Source organism: Emys orbicularis, chromosome 2 (assembly GCF_028017835.1).
Source record: "Emys orbicularis isolate rEmyOrb1 chromosome 2, rEmyOrb1.hap1, whole genome shotgun sequence".
NCBI classification, from domain to species: Eukaryota; Metazoa; Chordata; order Testudines; family Emydidae; genus Emys; species Emys orbicularis.
Window position 1 is genome coordinate 224,161,557 of NC_088684.1, and position 25,648 is coordinate 224,187,204.

Below are 25,648 nucleotides of genomic sequence, written 5' to 3' on the forward strand. Positions count from 1 at the left end.
CTTGGGAGGTTTCAAAGTACTTCTTCAGAGCCTCTCTCAGGGCCTATCCCTCTGGATCACAATCTCATGTCAGTAAATTCTTCCTCCCTATATCAGGCTGGTCAGTTTATATGCTTTTCAGTTCATTTGTTCAGTAGCATTAACAAGGTCAACCAGTCTATGCAGTTTCACCCAGGGTGTGAGGAGTCTCCAGACTTGTCACCAGCCTTTGCATTATTTACACCCCCAGTAGTTTTAGTTCCTGCAAGAAACTCTATAATCCCCCCATCGAGTCAAAACACGATCTCTAACCCATACAATATGTGCAACATTCATAAAGTTGACACAATAGTCTTTGAATATTCCATGTGTCCCTAGTATCTGTCGGACATGAGGCTCAAGTTAGGAGCAACTTTGCAGTGAAGACAACTCATACAACATTGGGGTTGATCCTTTGCTGGTGTAAGTCAGCATAGTTCAGTTTACTTCAACAAAGCTATGCTGATTTAGATGAGCTCAAGATTCCAATGTTTTTGCAAAAATTTTCACAACATATTTGTTTTAACAATATTTTGAAAATTTCCACCCAGGTCTGTAGTAAATTACTCTCTTTACTTGTCTGATTCCACCATATATCAGCAATCCAAAGAAAAGAACATGAAAACTGATGGGAAACTTTAATTTTCCTAGATGCCAATATTTCCTATCAAAACACTCCCAATGCAATTGTAGTTTGCCCAAAACATCTGAACAAGGACTACATAGCATCCTGGGGAAGCTATTTATAATAATGACATTAAAATATTATTAACTATTACAGATTAGGAGTTTCTGACCTTGTAGCAACAGTAGCATATTCTCCCCGCTCCGCTTTCCCACCAATCAATAGTGTTTTCAAGTCTTTCTGATTTATGGCATGGTTGAGTTTACCCAACTGAATTATGATTCAGAATCTGTTGTTCCAAGATGATGACCTGGCCAGATTCCTCTTTTGTCTATTAGTGAGGGCACATCTGGTATTTATAAAAGGCCCGTTAGGTAATCATAGATTATGTGAAAATGAAGGACCCAATCCTCCAAAGCCTTAATCAAGTAATTCTTACTCACACAAGTAGTCCCCATTGTCTTGACTATTTATTGTCATGGGAGGTAGCTGCAGGACTAAGCCCTAAATATTTATATTACTTTACAAAATTGCCAGGCTTTATTTAGTTTTGTGTGTATGACATAACCATTCTATTCCCTTACAGGCTCAAAAAAACTCAAGTAAAAAGCAAAATCCTTTGAGTGTATCAATTTAATCTGAGTCCAGAGACAAACATGACCTGAGCATCCTTCTAATCTATAAACCCCCACACATCAAAGACTTCTTGGAGGAAGTAATACAGATGTTATCTGACAGGGTAATGGAGTTCATAAGACTCAGGTTGGCTGTGGACACAAATGCAGCAACAACATACTTCTATCCTGGTCAGACCAGTTTGTGCTCCACCATCCAAAATCCCCCACACTGCAAGACACAAGGAAGCCATCACCATGGTCTGCCTCCAAAAAAACAAACAAACAAACACCTCTTTGACCTGGCCAAATTCTAAAAATTACTTCTAGCAAACTCTACTGTACCAAGAAGTGAAAGAGTAGAATCATTAGTGAATCACTCTAACCAGCCTTTGATGGAGTGCCTTGTCCCACCTCACTATCCATACAGATTGCTTGGCTCTCAGATGAACTGCAACAGGAGGTTATGATGAGAAACTATTCCTCTACCTACACCTCACACCTGAGTTCTGCAAGGCTCAGCTACCTCTCCATACTACTCAATGTCTATATGATATTATTGGGAGAGCTGGTGAGTCAACACAGACTAGAACATAAGGTATTTGTAGCTACAAAGATATGGTTTTTAAATATTATAATATATACACTATATTTTAAAGACAGTATCCTTTCATCAAATATAAATTATGAGATCAGCACAGCTCTCTTCACTGTCTTCTAATGTTGGCTTTGTTTATTTCAAGTTACTATGAGAATATCTAGGTCAGGACAAGCCCCCTGCTTCAAATATATATTTGGTATTTGCAAAATGCAGAAGTGCTATCACTATCAGCCCAATCATCATGAGAAACTGAACCCATAACAATCTAATCAAACATAAACAAGCAGGAAAAACCTATACATTTCTCTCAGATTAACAGTCAACTAACCAACAAAAAATGTAAACCATCTCACTATTAACAGCAATAAATTGAGAATGTGCAGATGAAGAACATTGCATCACTGATGTCTGCTCTCCTGACCTTTTTGAAAGCATCTTGTTCTGTATGTTGCACTGAATTGTAGAGAGCTCCCCTTAATCTTCTGCACATTGATGAAGTAGACTTCAGTTACTAAATAAGGGCAGATTCTGACTACTTTATTCATGTTCAACAGTACTTTATTCCACAAATAGTCCCAATGAAGTCAGAGACTATTTTGTTAATAAGGTGCTCTTTCTCCCTCTCCCCTCCCCCATTAATATGTTTAGCAAACTTTGGCCCTAAATAAGTTTTAAACATAAAAATGGCCAAATTCTGTTTTATTGGTTACCATCTAAGCATCCAGCCAGATCCCAGCAGGCTCAGATAAAAGCAGCAGCAGGGCCTGAGAAGGTCAGTTCCTGGCTGGGACTGGAGGAGCAGGGAAGGGTGCTCCTTGCCTGTCACAGGAGCTCGAGGGAGAACCAGAAGATGGGTTCTAGTGATATTTTGCATTCAGCAAGGAGGAAGAGGATCTGGGAACTTCAGTCCTGAGATAAGGGTGGAGAGAAAGGGGCTATGTGGGAAAAGGCCTGGGGAACAGCAGCAGTGAACTGGAGGGAGCAGTATGTGGCTGCTGTGTATAGGGTTTCCCCCACCAACCAGTGCTGGAGTAGTCTAAGCTCTGGAAAGGGGACATGGCTAGTTTAAAAAGCCCAAGAAAAGATGCTAGACTGAAAGGGCCCAGACAGGGCTGAAGACCCTAGTGAGGGCAGACAGTTTTGTTGAACTCTTTGCTACCCCTTGTAGGGGTTCATTCAATTTTGATTGTAAGATTTAGCTTGAGGACTGAGCCACTGAAGACCTGCCTAACAAGGTCGACAACCTATAGGCGGTTTGAGGAGAAAAAAAGATTGCAGCACCACACCCAGCCAATAGGAGGCATTCATGAGAGGTGAGTGTCCCCAATCACAATATCTCATTAGGAGCACGATCCCACAAGGCGCACAGCCAGCACATCAATTCCCATTGACTCTGAGCCCGTTCCTTTTCCCATTCAAATCAGTTGGGGTAAATGGCACCAAGCACCTAGCAGGATCAAGCCTTAACTGCCTGTTTGTGGGCTAATACTGGCAAAACCACAGGCCACCTACATGTGTAAGTATCAGAACCCCAACATCTAATTCAATATCATCCCATAGTGAAATATTTTTGTTTCTGTTGACCTGCTGTTTCCACCTCAAGATGTATAGCCATTTCCAAGTGGAATGTAGGAAGTAATGGCGGCAGCTCCACTGGATAGCAAAACTTCCATAGTGGCAGGTTCGGACCCTGGGCAAGTACAGGCAGAGCATTTTTAAATGTCTGATTAGTTCTCTTGGTGGTTCTAGGGATAGGCACATTCTGATATCATGCAGCCAGTAAGGACAGGTGCTTCTTAAATTTACTGCAGTGAGGTGCTGGGATGCACAAGATGCTCTAAGAAAGATCAGGGCACTGAAATGTCAGCAGTGTCCTGCCCTTTCTTCTGTGCATTAAAGAATTACTGCTGTTCCTATGGGGAAGGCTGTTTTGTTGGGAAATGAATTGTTGTTTATGTTAGAGGTACTTCAGTGTGCTCAGCCTCTTAGAAGAGTATGGGGGGGGGGGGAAATCTCTAACTTGCTGTCAACAATTACCCTATCAGGGCCTTAAAAATGAAAGCAAAGTAACTCTTACTGCTAATTACAGTGAGTTAAAGAATTCTACAAATTCTAATAGCTAACATGTCTTTGGCCACTTGCATTGTATTACCATCAAGGAGTGTGCTACGAGTGCTCTGTTCCATCATGTATGATATGACTACTGTCCTTTATTGCCCTGAACGAACTAAATATAATCGGAAGTTAATTTACCGTGAAAATCTGAATGATATTTGAAATCACAGATGAACGCACTGGAAAGATAACAATGAAAACTGTCATGGTAGGAAAATATGCATAATAATAGCAGTAATAAAGTCAGAATGTTTTTAAACACTGCCTATTAACATCTGCAATCTTTTGCTACCTACTTTGCAAGCAAATGTGTTACTTCTCATTTTTAATCTTTGCTTTGCTCATTCAGAGCTTCTCAAAAGACTCGATATCTCATCTTTCAGGGAAATGCTAACAAAAAAAAAACAACCTATGTCCTTTGATGCCCTCTAGCTAAATACCATTCTATGTGTCTATATCCTCTGCTGCAGCAAGTCCCAATAAAGTAGCTATTTCAGGCAACATTCTTTTTGCCAAGATTGGCCTAAAATTTATGGTGCTTGAATTTAAGTGGGACAATTTAAATTGTGCATGAGGGAGGGGTGTTGAGAGGTTATGAAGGGCAGTAGAGGCAATTGAGTATCGTTCTATTCATTACAGCCTGTCTCTCAGCAAAAATATCACTCTTGTCATAGTCCCTAAATGGTCACAGTCAGTATCTCTCTGAAATTTGTGATCCTCTTTTCATTCTAATTATTTTTGTTAAAATTAATTCACTGATTTCCATTAAGTGATTGGCCATCATCTCTAATTTGTTCATTCCTTACCTTTTTTTTTTTTCTTTTAAAGCAGGCTGTTTCCAGCTGTCCATGATATCTGTGTTACATCTAAAGCCATTTTAAAGAGCCTTTACTAAGTAAGAAACATTGGCCGTGTGTTGTGTTAGATTAAATGGTTTTCCCTTTTCACAGCAGGGACCTAGCTAGGAATGCAGAAACGAAGAACTGAAAAACATTCCATTTTGAAAACTGTAAATAGTTTTAGGAGAGAAGATTCAAACCGACTGGCTTAACATCAACATGTCGTGAAATTGTCACATGCTGCCTTGTCAGATGAGTACATTCCATCTGACGTGCTGAAGGGAGGAGAGACGCTGCAGGATTGTATAGATGAGAGATGCATTAACACATGCGAGTCTATTTCTTGCTAGCCCCAGCTAATATATGCCAATAGGGAGTTAAAAGGGATTATAGCAGCAGTCCACTATATATTGTGGGGGGGGGGAGAGCCGGGAAATCAGCTCGAGAGACAGTTTTCATCGTAATCAGTGTGACTTGCTAGTGAAGTGAGGTAATGAGATGAGAATACTGTGCAAATTGGGGAGCGAAGAGGGTCACTATTTGTTAGCACTGCAGTACAATGGAACAAGAGCCCTAAATGGTCCCCACTAGAAAGTTTTGCAGGCGCAGCATAATGAGTTAAGAAGGTGAGCCACAGGAATTCAACTGATGTCATCTGCACTGGTGGGACCTAAGACTGTGAAATGTGATGAAATATAAAGCAGATGTTTGCAATGGAATTCTCTCTGCCTCAGGGTGAAGGGACTTATGGACATAAGAAATACAGTGATGGTCTGATCTTGATTTTTCTAAAGAAAGTCAAATGAAAGAAAGAGACTAGAAAATTCACAACTCTACCAACAAAATCTGAAGATAATTCCTAGGAGAGGCACTCCGAAGGTATATGGGACTCTATTTGCAAATCTGTCCAGAAGTAGAGATGTACTGAAGGCTACTTGTTTGTGTTTATTCCGGAACATGTTTTGGAAAAAAATTCATATTTCTCCAAGACAAATCACCACCTTCTAGTTGCCCTCAAAATATATCTTTTTAAAACAAACTTGCGGGGATGAAGATTCTGACTTCTCCTGCTGCCCCGACCCAGATCCATCGTTGCCCAAGGGAGCTCAGGAAAAGTCTGACTTTTTGACACAAGGACTGTATAAAGTAATGGAAACTGCTTATAATAACTAAATCATCCTGGTACACACAAACCCTCAAAGCTAGTCAAATACAGCATGTCTCAAACATCAACAACTTAAATCAAACGTAGAGTTTCTAGCTGAAGCAGTTTGGAAATATAATGAACCAAAAGTATGTTAGAAAAATGACCTGGAAATTAAATTCAGCTTAGTTGCTCACTACTCATATGCTTTGACTCCTGCTGATTTTGATTTCAAACCCATGATCCCAATTGCCTCAAAGGTACAGAAACAGTCTAAACTGAGGTAAGATTGCACCTGTGAAATGTCAGGCAGAGCACTTCAAAACCTGATGCTTAGGAAATAAGCGTGCTCCCAGCTGTCATCCATGTGACAATTAGTGAGTTTCCTATGGTTAGAGCAATGTTTCGTTTTTATGATTTTTAAGTTTACTAAGATGCAGTTTTAAAATATGTTTAAAATTTTACTTGGATTTTTTTTTAATAATGGGCCTAACCCTTCAAGGTGCTGAGTACCTCCGGTGAAGTATGAAGCATCCTCAGCTTTCATTGCTGAAATTAATGGGAGGTGAGGATCCTTGACAAGCTGCTGGATTTAGCCCTAAAATAGACTTTACTCCAGTGTTTGCAACCTGAAGTTTGCAACATCATGCAAGGGTATTAGAATAAGTGAAACTGATTCAAGGGTCAGTTAAGAAAACCACTTAAGTACTGACTTCACTGAATTCCACTGACTTCACTGTGACTTAAGCATATGCATTTTTGATTATTTGTATTGTGATAGAAAATAAACAACCAGCGAAGAATACTTAAACATGTGCTTTAGTGTTTTGCCAACTAGGACAGACTTAAGCAAGTGCTTAAGTCAAGTGCTTTGCTTTGCTGAATCAGTGCCTAACCACGTACTAACTTGGTTTCACAATCCACAATGAGAGAAATGTAAGAAAGCAAACAATATGCCTGGTACAAAATTAATTAGATTTCAGAAAATCTTTCTGTTTCAAGAAATCCTTGACGGTGTTAGAAACAAAACTAAGTCAAAAATATTTTTTAAAATGTAGTTTTTAAACTTTCAATAAAAAGAATGAAACAAGCAGACCTTGCTCATATTCCTGGCAAAAGATGGGCATTTCGCTTGCTTTAAACAAACTATGTGGTGCTGTTTTATGCCCAGATACTGTCACATAGAGTCACTGAATTTTTATATAATGAATAAATAATAAATAATAGAAAGTAAATTACCAGCTATTTATTGGGGAGATCCAAAGGGGCAAATCTTTCAGCCATATTTAATTATAAATAAATTACTCAGAACCAGTGAGACTATGATTTCTAGGTTTGTTTTGATTTTACTTGTTCTTCCTTGTTCTTCTTTACATTGACTTCTCTCTGCCTCTCACAAAATCCCGCTGGCCTCAGCACTCTCCTTCTCACCACACGATGCTTTCATCCATGGTAATGGGTTCTCTTGGGAATGCAATGGGTAGAATTCCAATAGTTTTGTCTGTGTTTCTGCTCAGGCAGCAGGCACAGGATAACAAAGACAAAAGTGATGCTGGATTTAAACATCTATCAAGAACTTTAGTGTAGCATTGTTAACCCATCTGTCAATTTTAAAGATTTATGGGTAAAAATTGCATTTCAGAGCACTGGGAAAGGAGTGGGCAAAGTGACAAAGAAGCAGTGATTTGACATTTTATCTGCCAGTAGTTATTTTTACAAGAAGTCTCCTGAAGGCCAAATTTTCAAAATGCCTCTTTAAATCCAGCCACAATAATCACAGCTACATCTGACTGCATGTGTAAAATCCAGCATTTGGAAGCAAATACAGTTATGTGGTAAAAGAGCTAACTAAACAATTTATATATGCAAAATTGTTGCATGCAAGTATAGATTTTGCACGTTTACATGAATGTGTTTGCACATGTGGGCACAGTCAGGGAGAATCATATAATTGGATCTCAGTTCCCCAGTGTGTGATGAGGCCATCAGGGAGCTAACTACAGCTCTCTGATTCTTCACTGGTCCAGCCGCAGCATCAATTAGAGCAGTCTAGGTGCTGCTCTAACTCACACCAGTGAAGATCTGGCATCCTCGAGTTCCACGATTCCCTGACACATCCTCTCCTGGGATGCCCTCTGTATTGAAGCCACTTCCAGGGGATCTGGGGGAGTAGATAGCTTTCCTCCTCAAGAGAAGTCATTTATAACCACAATCCGGCCCCTTTGTGCCACCTTTTGCCACCTGAGTGATGCAATGGGGCCATATTGTACTTGAGGATGTGGCCCTTAGTCTTTAGTGTCCAAGTATGTGAGATGAGCGAGAAGTGTTTTCCTTTGGACTAAGTGTCTTCTTTAAAGTTCCCATAATTGTACTATCACCAGTGCAACCACTAGTAGCAGCAATGGTTGGAGTTCTACTATAGACAAGTTGCTCGTGGTTGGCAGTGTGTTTGCCATCATATTACCTAGATTTGCACTGAGCACAGTTAGGTGACATACTGATAAGTAATGGGTACTTTGTTTATCCTAGATCTCCCAGCGGTGCTACTAATATTATAGATACAGCCAGTGTTACTTAAGTTTGAGGATATGGAGTAGTAACTAAAGAAAATGGTTTCCTAAAGCAGGGCTGTAACATGAAACGACTCACTGCTGAATGTTCACCGGATGCCCTGCATTCCTATGAATGCACAGCAAAGCTTGCCAAAACCACTTTGAGTGCTCAGCATAGAACCAACAGAGCTATTTAATCATAAATGCCCCTCAGGGCAAGACATTTTAGGTAGCCAACAAGAAACTTCCTGATTTCCTCTGTTGGACAGCTTTGTATAAATCTGAGTCTGCCATAAAAACATAAAATTAGAGATCTCGGTAACACCCTATGGTATGCAACATTCCAAACATTACCTTACAGTCAACACCATTCACAGACAGCAACAGCTATCTGTAAAGTGCAAGGACAGGATCCCGCCATCATGATTCATGCTGATTATAGAGTCAGAGTGTAAGGCGAGGAAGGACCACTAGATTGTCTAGCGTGACTTCCTGTATAACCCAGGCAACCAACACCACCCAGCATCCGCACACTAAACCTAACAACTGAAATGAGACCAAAGTATTACAGTCCGCAGAAGACTAAACTATTTTGTGCTACAGGCAGAGAATAGACAAGACCAAGGTGCACCAGTGTTCAAGGACCCTGCAATGGCAGGGAAATGCTTAAGTGAGAGATACACCGTTAATCCTGGCAACTGACCTGCACCCACATACTGCAAATGAAGGCAAAAATAAACCCAAGGTCACCACCAATCTGACCTGGGGGGAAATTTCTTCCCAGCCCCACATAAGGCAATTGGTTAGACCCTGAGCCTGTGAGCAAGAGCCAGTCAGCCATGCACCTGAGAGAGAGAGAGAATGCTCAGTGCCACTTCAAAGCCCTGGCCAAACCCATCCAGTGTCCCAACACCAGCCGTAGCCATCTGGGAGGTGGGGGAGGAATGCCTTCCTGACTCCTGCTGTTGGCCAGTTGAAATCCAGCGTTAACAACATAAGATATAAAGTGGAAGTGAGCCCTGCCCCGTACCATCACAAGCAACCCTGTCGTTTCTTCCTCGATGAGAAATCCCACTGATTTCAGTGGGACCATTCTAGGAGCAAGGTGCTGCTCAGTGTGCTAAGGGTGGCAAAATCTCCAAGATACAGTGCCTCCCAGGGCCCTTTGATTGCGATGAAGCAGGGTGGGTGGTGATTTACTTTAACCCTTTAACGAGTGCAGCATACTCCCCCTCATTGTGGCAAGCCAACATTGCTGGCTGCTGTAGGCAGAAGGGAGGAACAGAGCCATGGCTTTGCCAGCACCTAACCCCTCCCTGTCCCTTCTTTTCCTACATGCCTCCTAGGAAGGAGCAACTTGGTAGCAGGACCTGCGCTCCATCCAATCAGATATCTTGCCTCCAGCAGTGAACAATAACATCTAGCCACATATTACTATACAAAAGGAGGATTTCTCTGCTGTCAGCTGAACTTACACACTGAAGCACGAGGATGTTCTCTAGATATTGTACTTTAACAGTATACATATAATAGACTAGCATATTAATAAAGTCTAAGGTCATCCACATTTGTTCTCAGTTCTAATACTTGCCCTGGCTATCTCCAGTCTCCCCATCTCTGACTTTACTAATACCCACATTGCTCCCACCAGACCCGTCAAAACATGGCTGCTAAAATTATTTCTCTCACCTGTTGATCAGAGCTTGTCAGTCTCCATTTTGAATCTCTACGCTGGCTTCCCATTGGCCTCCACATCAACTTTAAACTTCCTTTAATCTTCAAGCCCACGCAGCTCTATCGTGACCTACATTTCAGATCAGATTATCTATGTTCCTCTCCAGGAATGATGCTAGCCTCGCCATTAGAGCTGGCCAGAAAATGGGGGGGAAGGGGTGTCTTGCAGAAACTTTCGACTTTTCGTTGGAAAAACTGGAAACCTGAAAACTAAAATTTTTACACCAAAAAAAACAAAACAAATTCAAAACATTTCAAACCTAACACTGCCAAAAAAAAAAAAAACCCACCCCAAAATATTTTCAGCCAAAACCAGAAGAAGATTCAGTTTTCAGCCAAAAACATTCAGTTGAGGGGAGGAGAGTTGAACCAAACAAAATGAAATATTTTCTGGAAGTAGATGCTTTCTATGAAATTTCTCATTTCACCAAAAACCCCAATTTTTCATTACAAAAAGTGTTGGTGGAAATTTTCCAACCAGCATTTATTCACCATCAGAGGTGAAAGTAAGCTGGTACGCCCCGGTACAGCGTACTGGCAAGAGCCGGTGCGCCGTACTGAGGTGGCCCGGCTTCCCCAGGCGGCAATTTAAAGGGCCTGGGACTCCCAGCAGTGGCAGTGGCAGCAGCGGGTCTCCGGGGGTTATGTAAAGGGCCGGGGCTCCTGCTGCCTTTACTGCCCTGGGCCCTTTAAATAGCTGCCGGAGCCCTGCCGCTGCTACCCCAGGGTTCCAGGGGCTATTTAAAGGGCCAGGGCGGTAGAAGCAGGGGAGTCCTGGGCCCTTTAAATAGCCCCCAGAACCCTGGAGTAGCGGCAGGGCTCCGGGGGTTATTTAAAGGGCCTGGGGCTCCTGCTGCCTCTACGGCCCTGGCCCTTTAAATAGCCCCCAGAGCCCTGCTGCCGGAGCCCTGGGGTAGCAGCGGCAGCCAGGGGCTCCGGCAGCAGTTTAAAGGGCCCGGGGAGGTAGCGGCAGCCAAGCCCTGGGCCCTTTAAACTGCTGCCAGAGCCCCTGGCTGCTGCTGCTACCCCGGCGGGGGAGGGGGAGGGCACTTACCGGTACAGGGCGGGCTGAGGCTGGCTCTGCCCCCCCACCTCCGCCCCTTCTGCCCGAGGCCCCGCCCCTTCCGGGGGCCAGAGCCAGCCCCAACCCAGCCCCGTACCGGTAAGTCCCTATTCCTACTTTCACCCCTGTTCACCATGGAAAAATGAGTGAAGCCAGATGCAAATTTTCTCCATGGTTAATCCTCACATGTTTGTTTCTTTGTGACCCACAGGGCCACAGTGGTGTTAGCATCTCTTGGTGAAGAAAATACAGTACTCATGGAGGCTGCACTCCATCAAGGACATCTCTTGACTGTGATAGAAAAGGCCTAAAGATCTGATGGAAAAGGCCTAAAGACCTAAATAGAACTAAGGATGTGCATTTAACCATGCATTTAATCATGTTAGCTATTTGTTAACCAATTTAATTGGCTCACTTGGCTCACAAGTATATGCAGCTGTTTCCCCATATCTCCCCAAGGTTTTTAGTGTAAAGGGTCAACAAATGTACCTTGTTTTCCCTTCAAAATGACAAATGTATCTGCAACAGATGTCTCTTGTATCTTCTTCCCCAAAATAATATATGAATCCTGTATAACCTATTATCTATAGGTCAGCATAATGACGCAAAAGGATGAAGGCTAAGTTGTTTGTTACTGGTTATAAAAAGGGCCTGTTCGGCCATGTAAGGTGTGTCTCTCTTCTGGCATTAGCCGATCAGAGCACCCGCTCAGCTGATCGATCAATAAAGAACTTGGTACCTGTCTTCTTGTCTCTCCATGCCTCCTTGGTGTAATTGGGTAAGCTCCGGGGAGAACGGGCCCTATTTGGCTAACAACTGTGCTTGATTTCCCAATATTAGTAGCACTGCTACCGAAGCAAGCTACATCTCTGCTGATGAGATGGTACTTTTAAGAGGATTAATGAAAGCAAAATGAGACTGAGAAGGATTTTCTATATTATTAGATTTCTTGGGAATCTTTGGGCACTCTAAGCTGCTACTCAGTCAATGAAAAGTTGTGATTCCTAAATCAACATTAGAAGACCTGTACCATCACTGTGCTGATAAATGCCACTAGACCTACGTAATGCAGTTAGGGCCCTTTCTATTGATTGGTTTGACATTTGTACTTGATTTCAACAGGAGCTGCAGGTGCGCTGTATCCTTCAGAATTGGTCTCTTTAATTTGTATTTTTAAGCATCCCTGAGACACGGTTATTAAGGAGATTCATTAACCCTCTGCCCTCTCATTTCTTCTGTACACAAATGTGCTGCCTAAACAACATCTTGCTTTGACTCAGCTAGTGTAGGGATTTTCTTGCTGGCAGACTTAGTGTGTATAATGTTATTGGTAGGTACTGACTAAGCCTTCAGTGCAGAGACAAGCATGCAAGAAGCCTCTCAGAAACAGATACCCCTTCATTAAACAGGATTGTGCCAACGGTGTGCCATATGGTCAGACAACACCAGCTGTACCATTACAGTGAGCTAGTAATATTCATCTGAGAGTTAAATATAGTGAAATCATTTCCAAAAGGGAAGTGATCATTTGCTTAAAGTCTCTGAGCACGATCACGGTAGGAATTGCCTTGCCAGAACACAGTCACAATCCAGCTAATCTAACATCCTGCCTCCGTCAACGGCCAATGCTCGAGTCTCCTGAGGAAGGCATTACACTGCGTTCAACTGTCCACACCACTGTTAGAGCTGGTTGAAATTTTTTCTTTGACATGTTTTTAATGAAAAATAGCTTTTTTTCATCAAAATGGAAATTTCCACCAAAAGTGTCCCGTTTTGAGGAAATTTTTCAAAAATCCAGAAACTGAACATTTTTTGGTTTATCAGTGAAAATATTTGACCAAAGCCAGAAACATTTTTGGTTTTTAGCAAAAGTGTTTTGGTTTGCAATTCTTGGATGAAAACCTGGAAACTTTTGAAGAAAAGAATTTTTCAACAACAGTTAAAACTTTGTCATTGATTGAGTTTTTTCGTAGGAACAAAAACATTTCGGGATCAGCTGTACTAGTTATGTGTTACTATACAAGGGGGGCACGTTCCTGGTGATCAGCTGATTTTACACTCTGAAGCATGAAGACTGCCACATATGCTAGCTAATTTTCCATTGTAATAACACCAACCTGTTGATTTTTCTGAATTTGATTTTTACAAAAGGAGACACACTATATATTGTTCTTAATCCTTGAAGGATATTTCCCCCCTCACATATATAATATTCCACTTTTAGCTAGTTATAATATGGGGGTAATTTATCCATTCTCTGATTTATCAACTATTGGCCACTGCCATACATAGCTGACCAGGAGCGTGATCTGGTAATAAACCCTGTGCCACACCCTCCCAGAGCCCAAGGGACAACTGTGGCCCGGGAAAAGCCATTGGGGCCATGTTGCTAAGGAGCTTAGGAGTCTTTCCAAGTGTCAGAGCCAGTGTGGCGACATGAGGACTCTGGATAAATGGCCATGAAAAACACCAGGTTTGAGGCAGGCCACATTGCCTTTTCTGCAGGAGGGAAAACCTTCCCTGGTGGGATGATGTGGGGAATCTCTGGGATGGGGCCTCACCAAGCTTAAGTTCCCTGAACTCTCTCACAAATTTTATTGTGATATGGGTTAATCTGGGCCTGTGTATGGATTTTATTTGGTAGGCTAATGTTTAAAACAATCCAGCCTGAATTAATGACTATACTATGAGTGATGGCTATTTAAAAATTGCCTTTATGAATATTACATAAATACATCTCTGGTTCTTGGTGGTGTTCCAAGATGAGGGAATGAACAGCACCCTGGTTAATACTTGCTATCTAATATTGTTTGTTTGCTTGTTTTTAAATCCCCAGACCATGTGATCTTCACATTGCTTTACTTTTACTTTAACAAGGATATGACATTTGACTTCTATTGGCTGTGAAACTGAACCTAGGAGGTGCTGGGAACCTAGGAGGTGCAGCTCTCTATTTCCAATTCCTGAGAACTGCAGGAGCTCAGGCCCAGTCATGATCAAGCCCTGGGAACAGATGGCTCACTGGTCTGAATCTGGCACTAGTAAGCCCCCTCACTAGCACTTCTGGACATGGGCATAATAATATTCTATACTTACTGTATAATGATATAGAACTTGTTATCATCAAAATGTCTTCTAAACATTGATTAGTCAGTCAAGGAGATTGACCTACCCTGTTGCCCCTGGAGGTGATCCATGAAGGTCAGGACTGAGGAACGCTTATGAAACAATGGGAGGAATCTGTTTCTGCTACTGGAATTGTTCTGTGGGGAAAGAGAAGAGCTCAGTCTGCAAAACTCCTACTCTGGGAGCTTTCCCAAGCACTACATTCACTTTAAAATTGTTTATAAAATAGAATAAAGGTCTGATGTTAATAGCTATTAATCTTGAAAACGAGTTTATGAATTCCATATTCCCATGCAAAAAAACCCTATTAAACGATCATTAATGCAAGATTAAGGGTGAGAAATCAAACACTTAAGTCAAGAAATATGGCAATAGGGTTAAAAGTTCAACTTTAGTTATGCTTCCTTGTACTTATGGCTTAAAATATGGTCCATCACTACAAATTATTTGCTGTGTTGTGTTATGTAAAATGCCAGGTACATTTGCAGAACTATATGTATATTTAGTTATAATACACCTCTACCCCAATATAACGTGACCCGATATAACATGATTTCAGATATAACGCGGTAAAGCAGTGCTCCTGGGGGGGCGGGGCTGCGCACTCCGGTGGATCAAAACAAGTTCGATAAAACGCGGTTTCACCTATAACGCAGTAAGATTTTTTGGCTCCCGAGGACAGAGTTATATCGGGGTAGAGGTGTATCTAGCTAGGGCCTGCAGTGCATAGTGAATGAATAGATATTTGGTTCTTCATTGACCATTTAACCACTGGATACTAGCAGAAGAGAGTGAACTCTGTCATATTTTTATATAATTCCCTTAAAAAGCCAGCCCTACCATCACTGCTTATAAATCAGTGACCTCCTCCCAGGCACCCCCTCATGGCCTCGGAGCAGCCCTGCAAGTGGCCCCTCAACTCAGTTTCCCTCTGGGGTAACCTAAAGGACTCCACTTCTGGCTCTTATTTAAACAGCCCCTCCCAATCCTGGGAAACAGTTTATTACCCAAACCTTGTGCAAATAGTCTATAACAAAAGTCCCCAAACATGCTCCATATCATCCCAGTGTATATAGTTCTTGTTCTCACTGAAGCCTAGTGTCCTCTGCCATAACTAGGCTCCTTAACAGTCCTCTTCTCTCTTTCTGCCAGGATAGTCCTTCCTTCTGGGTTGCAACACCGCTCTTCCCAGCGGGAATTCCCACAGCCTTTCTCCTGGCAGCATCTTTGCCAGGGGAGCATCCCTTATTCCCCCTCGCCTTCTCACTGTTCTTTGGGCTCCAGCTCTTCCACTCCTCTTCTCCCCCTTCCTTCAGCCCTCTTTGGTCTCTTGGCTTAAAGCAAGCAGATAATTCCCTCTGCTGCTGCTCCTTCTCCTCCTGCCTTTAGCCCTCTCCAGCCCTGGCTCAGAGACATCAGCCAGCAAATCCCTCTTATTGCTCCCCTACTTTAACCTTCTCCTAGGAACCACCTTCTGTCTCTGGCAGCTCCCAGCTCCTGACTAACTTAGTCTGCTCTTTGTCTTCTTCTTGTGTTTTATGGTGAAGTAGACTCACTTGCTGAGTCTCTGACAATCAAGCACTGGACACCATATATAATTCAAGCATTAAAGTCTTTCACCTTTCCCAATATTCTTACAGAATTTCAATATTGATTCATTTTTGTAGGCACCCATTTTCCGCACACTTTTACTAGGTGTTGCAGCAACAGTTTTGATACTTTAAGGCCCCTACATTTGTCATATAAATAATCTCTTTCAATGGTACACTCTTTGCACTCCCACAGAAGCTGATCAATGGTTTTCTGGACCTTGCACATCCCACATAATCCATCTATATGTTTGTTTATTAGAAACAAATTACTCTTTAAGCCATAATGGCCAGTTAAATGCTAAAGCCACATCATTCTTTCTCTCAGGGCTTTGGATTATATCAGCATTTTTGCCTCTTGGACATATATCATAAAATCTTTTCCCTTTTATTTCTTTTGCCCATATTTCCTGCCATTCTTCTCTTAACTCATTTTTAATTGGATTTTTAAACTTCACTTTACTTAATGGGATCTCTAAATCAAGTTGCATATTTTGCCACTTTGTCTGCCAGCTCATTGCCCACTACCACTACGTGCCCTGGCATCCATGCTATTACTATGATTACACTCAACTGCATCGGTTCTGTTGTTAACAGTAATATTTCACTAAATACTAGGGCTGTCAAGCGATTAAAAAATTAATAATGATTAATCGCATTGTTAAACAATAATAGAATACCAATTATTTAAATATTTTGGATGTTTTCTACATTTTCAAATATATTGATTTCAATTATAACACAGAAGACAAAGTGTAAAGTGCTCACTTTATATTTATTTTTGATTACAAATATTTGCACTGTAAAAACAAAAGAAATAGTATTCTTCAATTCACCTAATACAAGTACTTAGTGCAATCTCTTTATCATGAAAGCTGAACTTACAAATGTAGAATTATGTACAAAAAATAATTGCATTCAAAAATGTAAAACGTTAGAGCCTACAAGTCCACTCAGTCCTACTTCTTGTTCAGCCAATCGCTAAGACAAACAAGTTTGCTTACATTTGCAGGAGATAATGCTGCCCGCTTCTTGTTCCCAATGTCACCAGAAAGTGAGAACAGGTGTTCTCATGGCACTATTGTAGCCGGCATCGCAAGATATTTACATGCCAGATGTGCTAAAGATTCATATGTCCCTTCATGCTTCAACCACCATTCCAGAGGACATGAATCCATGCTGATGATGGGTTCTGCTCAATAACAATCCAAGGCAGTGCGGACCAATGCATGTTCATTTTCATCATCCGAGTCAGATGCCACCAGCAGAAACTTAATTTTCTTTTTTGGTGGTTCGGATTCTGTAGTTTCCTCATTGGAGTGTTGCTCTTTTAAGACTTCTGAAAGTATGCTCCACACCTCATCCCTCTCAGATTTTGGGAGGCACTTCAGATTCTTCAACCTTGGGTTGAGTGCTGTAGCTATTTCACATTGGTACCTTCTTTGCATTTTGTGAAATTTGCAGCAAAAGTGTTCTTAAAATGAACAACATGTGCTGAGTCATCATCTGAGACTCCTATAACATGAAATACATGGCAGAATGTGGCTAAAATAGAGCTGGAGACATACAATTCTCCCCCAAGGAGTTAAGTCACAAATTTAATTAACATCAACAGCATGGAAGCAATACCTCTGGAATGGTGGCCGAAGCATGAAGGGGCATACGAATGTTTAGCATATCTGGCACGTAAATATCTTGCAATGCTGGCTACAAAAGTCCCATGAGAACTCTTGTTCTCACTTTCTGGTGACATCATAAATAAAAAGTGGGCAGCATTATCTCCTATAAATGTAAAAAAACTTGTTTGTCTTAGCGATTGGCTGTATGACAAGTAGGACTGAGTGGACTTGCAGGCTCTAAAGTTTTGCATTGTTTTGTTTTTGTGTGCAGTTATGCAACAAAAAAAATCTACATTTGTAAGTTGCACTTTCATGATAAAGAGATTGCACTACAGTACTTGTATGAGGTGAATTGAAAAATAGTGTTTCTTTTATCATTTTTACAGTGCAAATATTTATAATAAAAATAATAATATAAAGTGAGCAGTGTACACTTGGTATTCTGTGTTGTAATTGAATATATTCAACATATTTGAAAATGTAGAAAAACATCCAAAAATATTTAATAAATTTAAATTGGTATTATATTGTTTAACAATGCAATTAAAACTGCGATTAATCGTGATTAATTTTTTTGAGTTAATCGTGTGAATTAACTGCAATTAATTGACAGCCCTACTAAATATATCATTTCTGCTATGTGACGTGCCATTTCTGATCGCTAGTAATCCTGATAAGGAATCAGACACAATGACCATAACAGCGGGGCATACATCTGTGTCCCAATTTAATGCCAGCATTAGCCCTGCCAGTTCAGCTGCCAAAAGGTGACAAAATTTGATAGCCTTACAGCATCCTTGATTCCAAGCAAAGGAACACAAAATGCTCTTCCCACTCTTCCTGTTCTTACGTTTTTGGAGCTGTCAGTATACTTTGGGCAGTAGCACCTCACTAATCACAAATATATGGATTTGCTACATCTTGCACATTTAACGCTCCTCTTCATCTTTTAATTTTATTGTACATTTCCATATCTATCTCAGGAGGTGTATATATATATATTCCAATTATAATGCATTTTCCCAAAGCTACTGATTTTAAGCTCTTTTAGGTCCTTCTTTTCAGTAAGATCTTTTGTCCATGCTTTAAGCCTACTTACAGGAGGCACTTGGATTCCTGGCATTCATCATATATTAGCTTAGTGTTTCCATCTTCACTGTTTCCAGTGACTTTAGCCCCAAAAGTTAAGTCTAAAAGCTTCATTCTTAAAATAACAAGCATTTCATCCTCAGCTATCTGCAGTTCACTCAACAGCATTGTGATGAAGGCACCACATGCAATTCGCAACACCTGAGCTTGGACTGAGTCAAGCTTTCTCAACATTTGTTTCTGATGCCGAACTGAAAGCCTGGCACCCATATTCAATAATTGGTCTTTTTAGCGTTTTGTCTGGCATTACCACTGCTTTCTTATTCACACCCAGGCAGTTCCAGAAATACTTTTAAGTCTGTTGGTTCTGCCTTTACGCTCATCTCTAATATTTTCAATATGATCCTTCCAAGTGAGCTTGCTATCAAATATCATACCTGAAATGTTTAACTATACATATTTGCGATCCATAGAGATACAATTTATAACTTAAAAATTTTTCCTTTTGTGAATATCATTCCCTTAGTATTGTCAATTGAGAATTTAAAGCCCCAGATGTTTCCCTATTCTGCATCCTTCGTTAGGGCTTCAATTACTCTTTTAGCAGCTATTTCAGGGTTTCTGTTTTTGCCCCATGTGGTACAGTCATCAGCAAATAAAGTGATGCCTAGTCCTGCACTCATCTCTTTTGGAAGATCATTTATCATGAGGTTGAATAAGGTAGGACTGATGACACTCTCCTGTGGCGTGCCATTTGTAAGTGAAAATATACCGGAGTAGGCTTTCCCTACTCTGACCTGCATAGTTCTTTTACTTAAGAAATCCCTTATCCAACTATACATTTTTCCTTTTATACCCATGGTAGCCACTTTATAAAGTCAATCCTATCTCTCCATGTCACATCACAAGCTTTGTTAATATCCAGAAAAGTTACTATCATAAGTTCTTTAGTTCTCATACTTTTTCATGCTTTCTTTTCTATCTTTACAATATGGTTGATCGCACTCCTCCTCAGCTGTCTGCTCTCACTCCTGACTGACCTTTTATAGCCCCCAGGTGCTGCCCCACCCTCTTAATTGGCTCAGCTGGGTAACTCTGGACTAGAACAGGAGAGCTGAGCCCAGTTTCATTGAATGGGCCAGCTACCCTGTTATGCCCTATAAGAGTGGCACTTCTATGAATGTTAAAATATCTCACAACCTGTTGAACATAATACTGTCATTATTGGTACCTACATCATTCATTTCTTCCTCAGTTCATGTTAAAAATATTAATTAATTAACACTCACACCTGTGAGGTAAGTAAGCCTTGTTATCCACATTTTAAATATGGGAAAAATCGAGGCACAGATATTAAGGCTCAAATTTTAGTTTTGGGTGCCCACATTATTTATTATTCATTCTTACTATAGACATCTAGAGTGTAATTGTCAGACATGTTGCATACCCACAGCTCCCAGCATTGATTGAGGGCTGCAGGTGCTCAGCACCTCGGACATTTAGGCCCCACACATCTAAAGTTGGGCAACCAAAAGCTGAGGTGCACAAAATGAGAGAGACAATTTGAAATATAGTCTTAAATGGCCTGTCCAAGATCACAAAGGGTCATGGTCAGAAACAAGATTAGAATACAGGTGGTCTTGCCTTACTAAAATCTAATGATGCTAAAGTTGGCAATGAGGACAGGAATTTAGCCTCTGTATACACTTCCCTAACCAATTAGTGAAGAAAACAATGGTAACCAGTAATTTTTTGAAGCTGTGTTTTATTTTATTCAGGACTAAAGATCATTCCAGGCCTAGACAGAATGGCAAAGTGTATTGGACACAGGATGAAGCCTGTGAATCATATACTGAAAGACTGAAGCATTTTTTGTGCTAATAGTGTAACAGACACTCTTGAGTCTATTGGAAGAAAAACCTATCAACTGCTACACTCACTCCACAGCACCAATGAAGAAAAAAAAAAGATTAGAGCTATTTATAAAGGTATTTGCCTCCTGGTACTATAAATGGATTCAGCAGCCTGCAAAGCCATAAATATGACAGACCTGATGACATTAAACCATAGTGTGAATCTGGAGCAAATCTGGAAGATGCCTTGAGAGTTCCATTAGTGAAGGTTCTGAGACATTAAGCCACAGAGAATTGTATGCTAACATCTTACTTATTCCTAACTTCTGGATGTTACTCTGTCAGTGAAGACTGCATGGATAAAACAAACCAAAGTCAGGGTGACAGTGACCAAATTAATGCCAGTTTAGCCCAGTATTTGACTGAGCAACTTAATTTTAAAATCTTTGGTCAAACAGATCATAAGTCGGAACACGGTCATTTCCAGAAGGAGTTGTGTTGGAATTACCATAAAGAAGGACATATACTACATACATGTAATAATAAATGCCATTGTGTTTAATTCAGCCAACAGAATAAAGCAGATCTACCTGGGATAATCAGGATCGTAAGGATTTGTTGTCATTTCAAATGAAAGATTAATCCTATTTTTACCACAGAGAATGCCCCTTTACCATGCATAAAAGTTATTTTGCTAAATAGCAGGTGGGCAGACGCTCACAAAACTGGATTGAGCTTATGTTCATTCACAGATGGAGATGAGATCCGAATCGTGTGCACTGCCCATACTGAATACTCATAAGGGACTCTTTCAGTTTATAAACTGCCTTTTGGGATAGCATCAGCTCCTGCGATATGGCAAAGAGCCACAGAACAAGTATTGCTAGGAATCCCTGGAAATCTGTGCTATTTAGATATTCATGACACACAGAAAACTGATGCTTTGATGGGAGCTGCCGGGTGCTTACTTTTGAAAGTCAGGACACTTATTTAGGTACCTAAATATGGATGTAGAGGCCTAATATTAAAAACTCGTTTTTGAAACTCTTGTCCTTTTTTGAAAGAATACAGAGCAGATTGACAGTAATAATGTGGGCCACACTGTACTTCATCAAAATTCCAGGAATTCATGAAGTTACGTGGAATCGTACATTTAAGTACAACCCTATATCAACCCATCGCAAGTTTATAGCATCTATAGGTTTTCTTAGGAAGAAGCTGCAACGTAAGGCCGGCACACAAAGAGTCAGCCTTGAGCTAATTTATTAACAAAAAGCTGGAAGAACAGAACACAAGAACAGCCTGTAACTTGTTATATACAGAAACATTATTAGGGGCAAGCTATTACTCATTCCAATTCCACGCAACTGATTTTAAAAGTAAAAATCGTTGTATCTAAGCATATTGTACAGTATTCAGATACTGTAGTTATGCTAGGCTTCCACTTCTCCACTGCCAGAGATCCTAAATAATACATATAAAGGAAAAGACGACTCATTTTTTCCTAGCCCAGATATAGACTAGAATTGAAATAAGGACTTTAATTACAGCCCACCTCCCCGTTTTTCTGCTTGCTTTCTCAAACTGTTTACAAATTTATCTTCCACTGCTCCCTTTCCAGATGGGTACTCTTTCTTAGCACAAGCACACAGAGGGTCATTATCATCTCTACAGACATGCCAACTCACACATTTATTGCGAGACACGTGACTTCTAAGTAAAATTAAGCCTCACTCATGATCTTGCGATAGAACTCTCAAAGCTCAGGAATTTTTTTTCAGCCCTGCGTGGCTGCTCCCCTGCCAGCCTGGGAAGTGGGAGGGGGACCCATCTGCAGGGCCCTCCCCCTAGGCCTGGGGAGGGTGAAGAACCCTATGAGGAGCAGAAGTGAGGCTGAGAGGGGTGAACTATGGCCTGGGGGCTGCAGGGGAGCTGAAGTGATGAAGGTGAGGGCTGATGGGGTGGAGGGGCTGTATTGACGGTGGGTTCTGAGCAGATGGGGTGAGTGCTGGGAGGATGAACTAAGGGCAGTGGTGGTTGATGGGATGGGGGGCTGACTTGATGGGGTTGTGATTATGGGGGCTGAGGGACTGAACTGAGGGGGACTGAACTAAGGGGGTTGGGTGGGGACAGAATTGATGGGGGACTGGCGGACAGGATTAATTGCTAGGCAGGAGACAGCAGATACGGGGATGAGAGCTCCTGCAGCAGGGGCCAAATCCCCTTATCCAGTACATGTGGGAGAGTGGGCAACACTAATTGTCACATGTACACACCCTGGGGATGGGCTTGAGGAGTTCAAAAAAATCAAGAGACTGACATAAAAAAATATAATTTTTTTTAATCTTATGATTTTTTTGGGACAATGATGATTTTGGGGGATCTGACTCAAGATTTTTATCTCTTGGAGTTGGCAGTACTGTCTCTGACATAGGAAGGGGAGGGAGCACAGTGATGGCTGTCTATTGAAAGAGTTGAATCCAGAAGTAAGCTGGATGAGATCAAAGATGAAAGCAAACAGAACATCAAAGTGATGCAAGGGAAATCTAGGGAGGGTGTCTTACTTTTTCAAGGAGAGAAAAAAAGAACTTGTTACCATGCTGACAGCATGTGTCTATTTCATATTCTGCTTAGTAAAATTGAAAACCTGAACTACCCTTATACATTTGTGTGTGTGTTTTCATTCTATATATATACAGATATTAAATTACATACCAAAAATTACTTTAAAAGAACGCTAGGGTTGCAAAATCAAACGCTGAAAAGTTAGGAATTGCCAGAATTAAGGTTGCCTGTGCAACATTAATTTGGCCTCTTGTGCGTCTGCATTATGATACAGTCTTAATAATTATGGCAATAATATGCAGCACTATAATATTCACCCTCCCCCAATACTGTGGTGGTGAACTAGCAAGTTATTTTTGTCTATTATGATTCAATTGAATGCATAAAGATTTTCTCTTTAAAACAATACATGTTTTATTATTGTTTTCCACCTGCTTTTAATTTAGCTTCCTCCGTTTTTTACCTTGTTCTTAATGTGAGCTTCACTTGCATAAGGCCCTGCTGCCTTTCGTGGTCCTCTTTGTGGAATGGTGGGGGACTAGGCAGTCCTGAGGTGAAAATGAAATCTGAAAGATTTTGAACATTTCACAAGCCATCCCAGTGCTTCCGTGCGCTTTTCCAGTTCTACAACCACAGAAATGAAAGTTTCATTTTTCAAGCATGATAAGTTTTAACTTTAAAATAAACACTGAAGGAACCCGTACTAGTTTACCTGACCCTATAGATGCTGTGACTTTTGCCATCTCAAGTGTAATACACCATCACAGCAATAACAATTTGATGTTCATTTATGTTCAGAATAGTTTCTCTGCTAGAAGATTAAGAGGTCAAGAAATCCACTCAATGTATTTTCTTTGTTTGTAGCTTTAGACTAGCGTTTTAAGTTGGAAGCTCTTTATTGTTCAGAGTGTTAGGAGCTTTCCTGAGATGGGAGAGAAAGATGCCCCTTAAGGACTTACAAATTCTTTTTAAAGGTGATTTTTTTAAAATAGACTGGGGGTAGGGGTTGAGCCTTGTTAATGCTACTTTATAATAGCTGGTGAAGGTAACAAAAGGCATGGCTGAATGCTGCTGCAGTTCAGAAATTCCTTTATTATCTGACTCACACTGGTAGCAGCTTTCAGTTTGGGCACCTATCACAAAGCACCACAAGAACAACACTAGAATACAATTTTAAAATTCCAAGGGAAAGGTGCTATTATTCTACTTTGTAGGAGTCTGATGGGAGCCAGATACCTGAAATCTCGAATCGCTATTTTCCCCTCAGCTTCACAGTCTGCTTCTGATTGGGGATACTTGGAAGTTATTTTTTTTTGTCTAAATATTGTTGTTTCCTAGAGTTACAGAGCATAAGTCTGGAAGCAATTCAGTAACGTTTTCTGTTAGGTTCCCGGTTAACAATATAATGATTTGGTATATTAATTAACTGTAAATTGCATTTATGCATATTTATAGCAGTAATTATGAATTATATATAATAAAGATTACAAAAACAATTAATGAGTCTCTTACTGCAGAGTGTCTGCTCCCTTGTGGGTCTCTCACATACACAGCAGCTGCTTTCCTTTCCCAATCATATATCCATCCTTCAAGTGACTAAACACATTTCCAAAAAAATACAATAGCTGGCTGTTGTCTGAGGCTTCCTTGTCCTAAGCAGCCCTGCCTCACTCCTATTCTAGGGAGTTAAACCCGCTGCTATGGGTCAAGTCCGGGCTGCTAGTAGGACCTGAGGAGGCACAGAAAAGAGCTCTCTCTCGTGCCAGCAGGGCAGACCAACCAGCACAAACATCAGTCCCTCAAACCCATCCATAAACAGGGCCGGTTCTAGGGGTGAGCAAGCAGAGTGGTTGCCCTTGTTGCCAACTTCCAGGGGGTGCTGGATTGCTGTGCCACTCGGCTTTTTCTCCACCCACCCTAACCCCCAAACCCCTGTTCTGATTGGCCAGCTTTTCTGGGTTTTTTTGTTTTGTTCTTTCTCCACTGCCTGATTTTTTGCTCAGCTACTCAGGTAGTTTTCCACCCTGGCTGGCAAAATGGCTCCTATCCATAAATCACCTTCTCACCTCACCCACACAACCCGCGATTTTACTTTCTATGACATGTTCCTTAGTCATTTTGAGTACTATTAGCTCTTTAATATATTCATCTCTTCATACTCCTGTCGTGGAAAAATTGACCACACCGTTGATTTTGGGTCAGACACACTAATGCACCTTTATTAGGTAACACAAATACAATTATGCATAAAGGGAAGGTCGGCGTATCCCCATGCAAGGGGGTTAGCCGCCTTGCATAAACCACACAGCTTTAAGCTTATAAAGGTAAAAACCGCAACGCGTAATGAAGCATTACAAATTTTATTAGCCTTATTTGGTATATTTATTAGCAAACCAATCAGAGCCCTCCTGGGGCCGCGACTTGGACCCAATTCCATTTAGGGTCTTTCCTGTTATTGCTAGAGGCCCTGGCACGGCCCCCCTCTTGCGGTTTTACTGTACA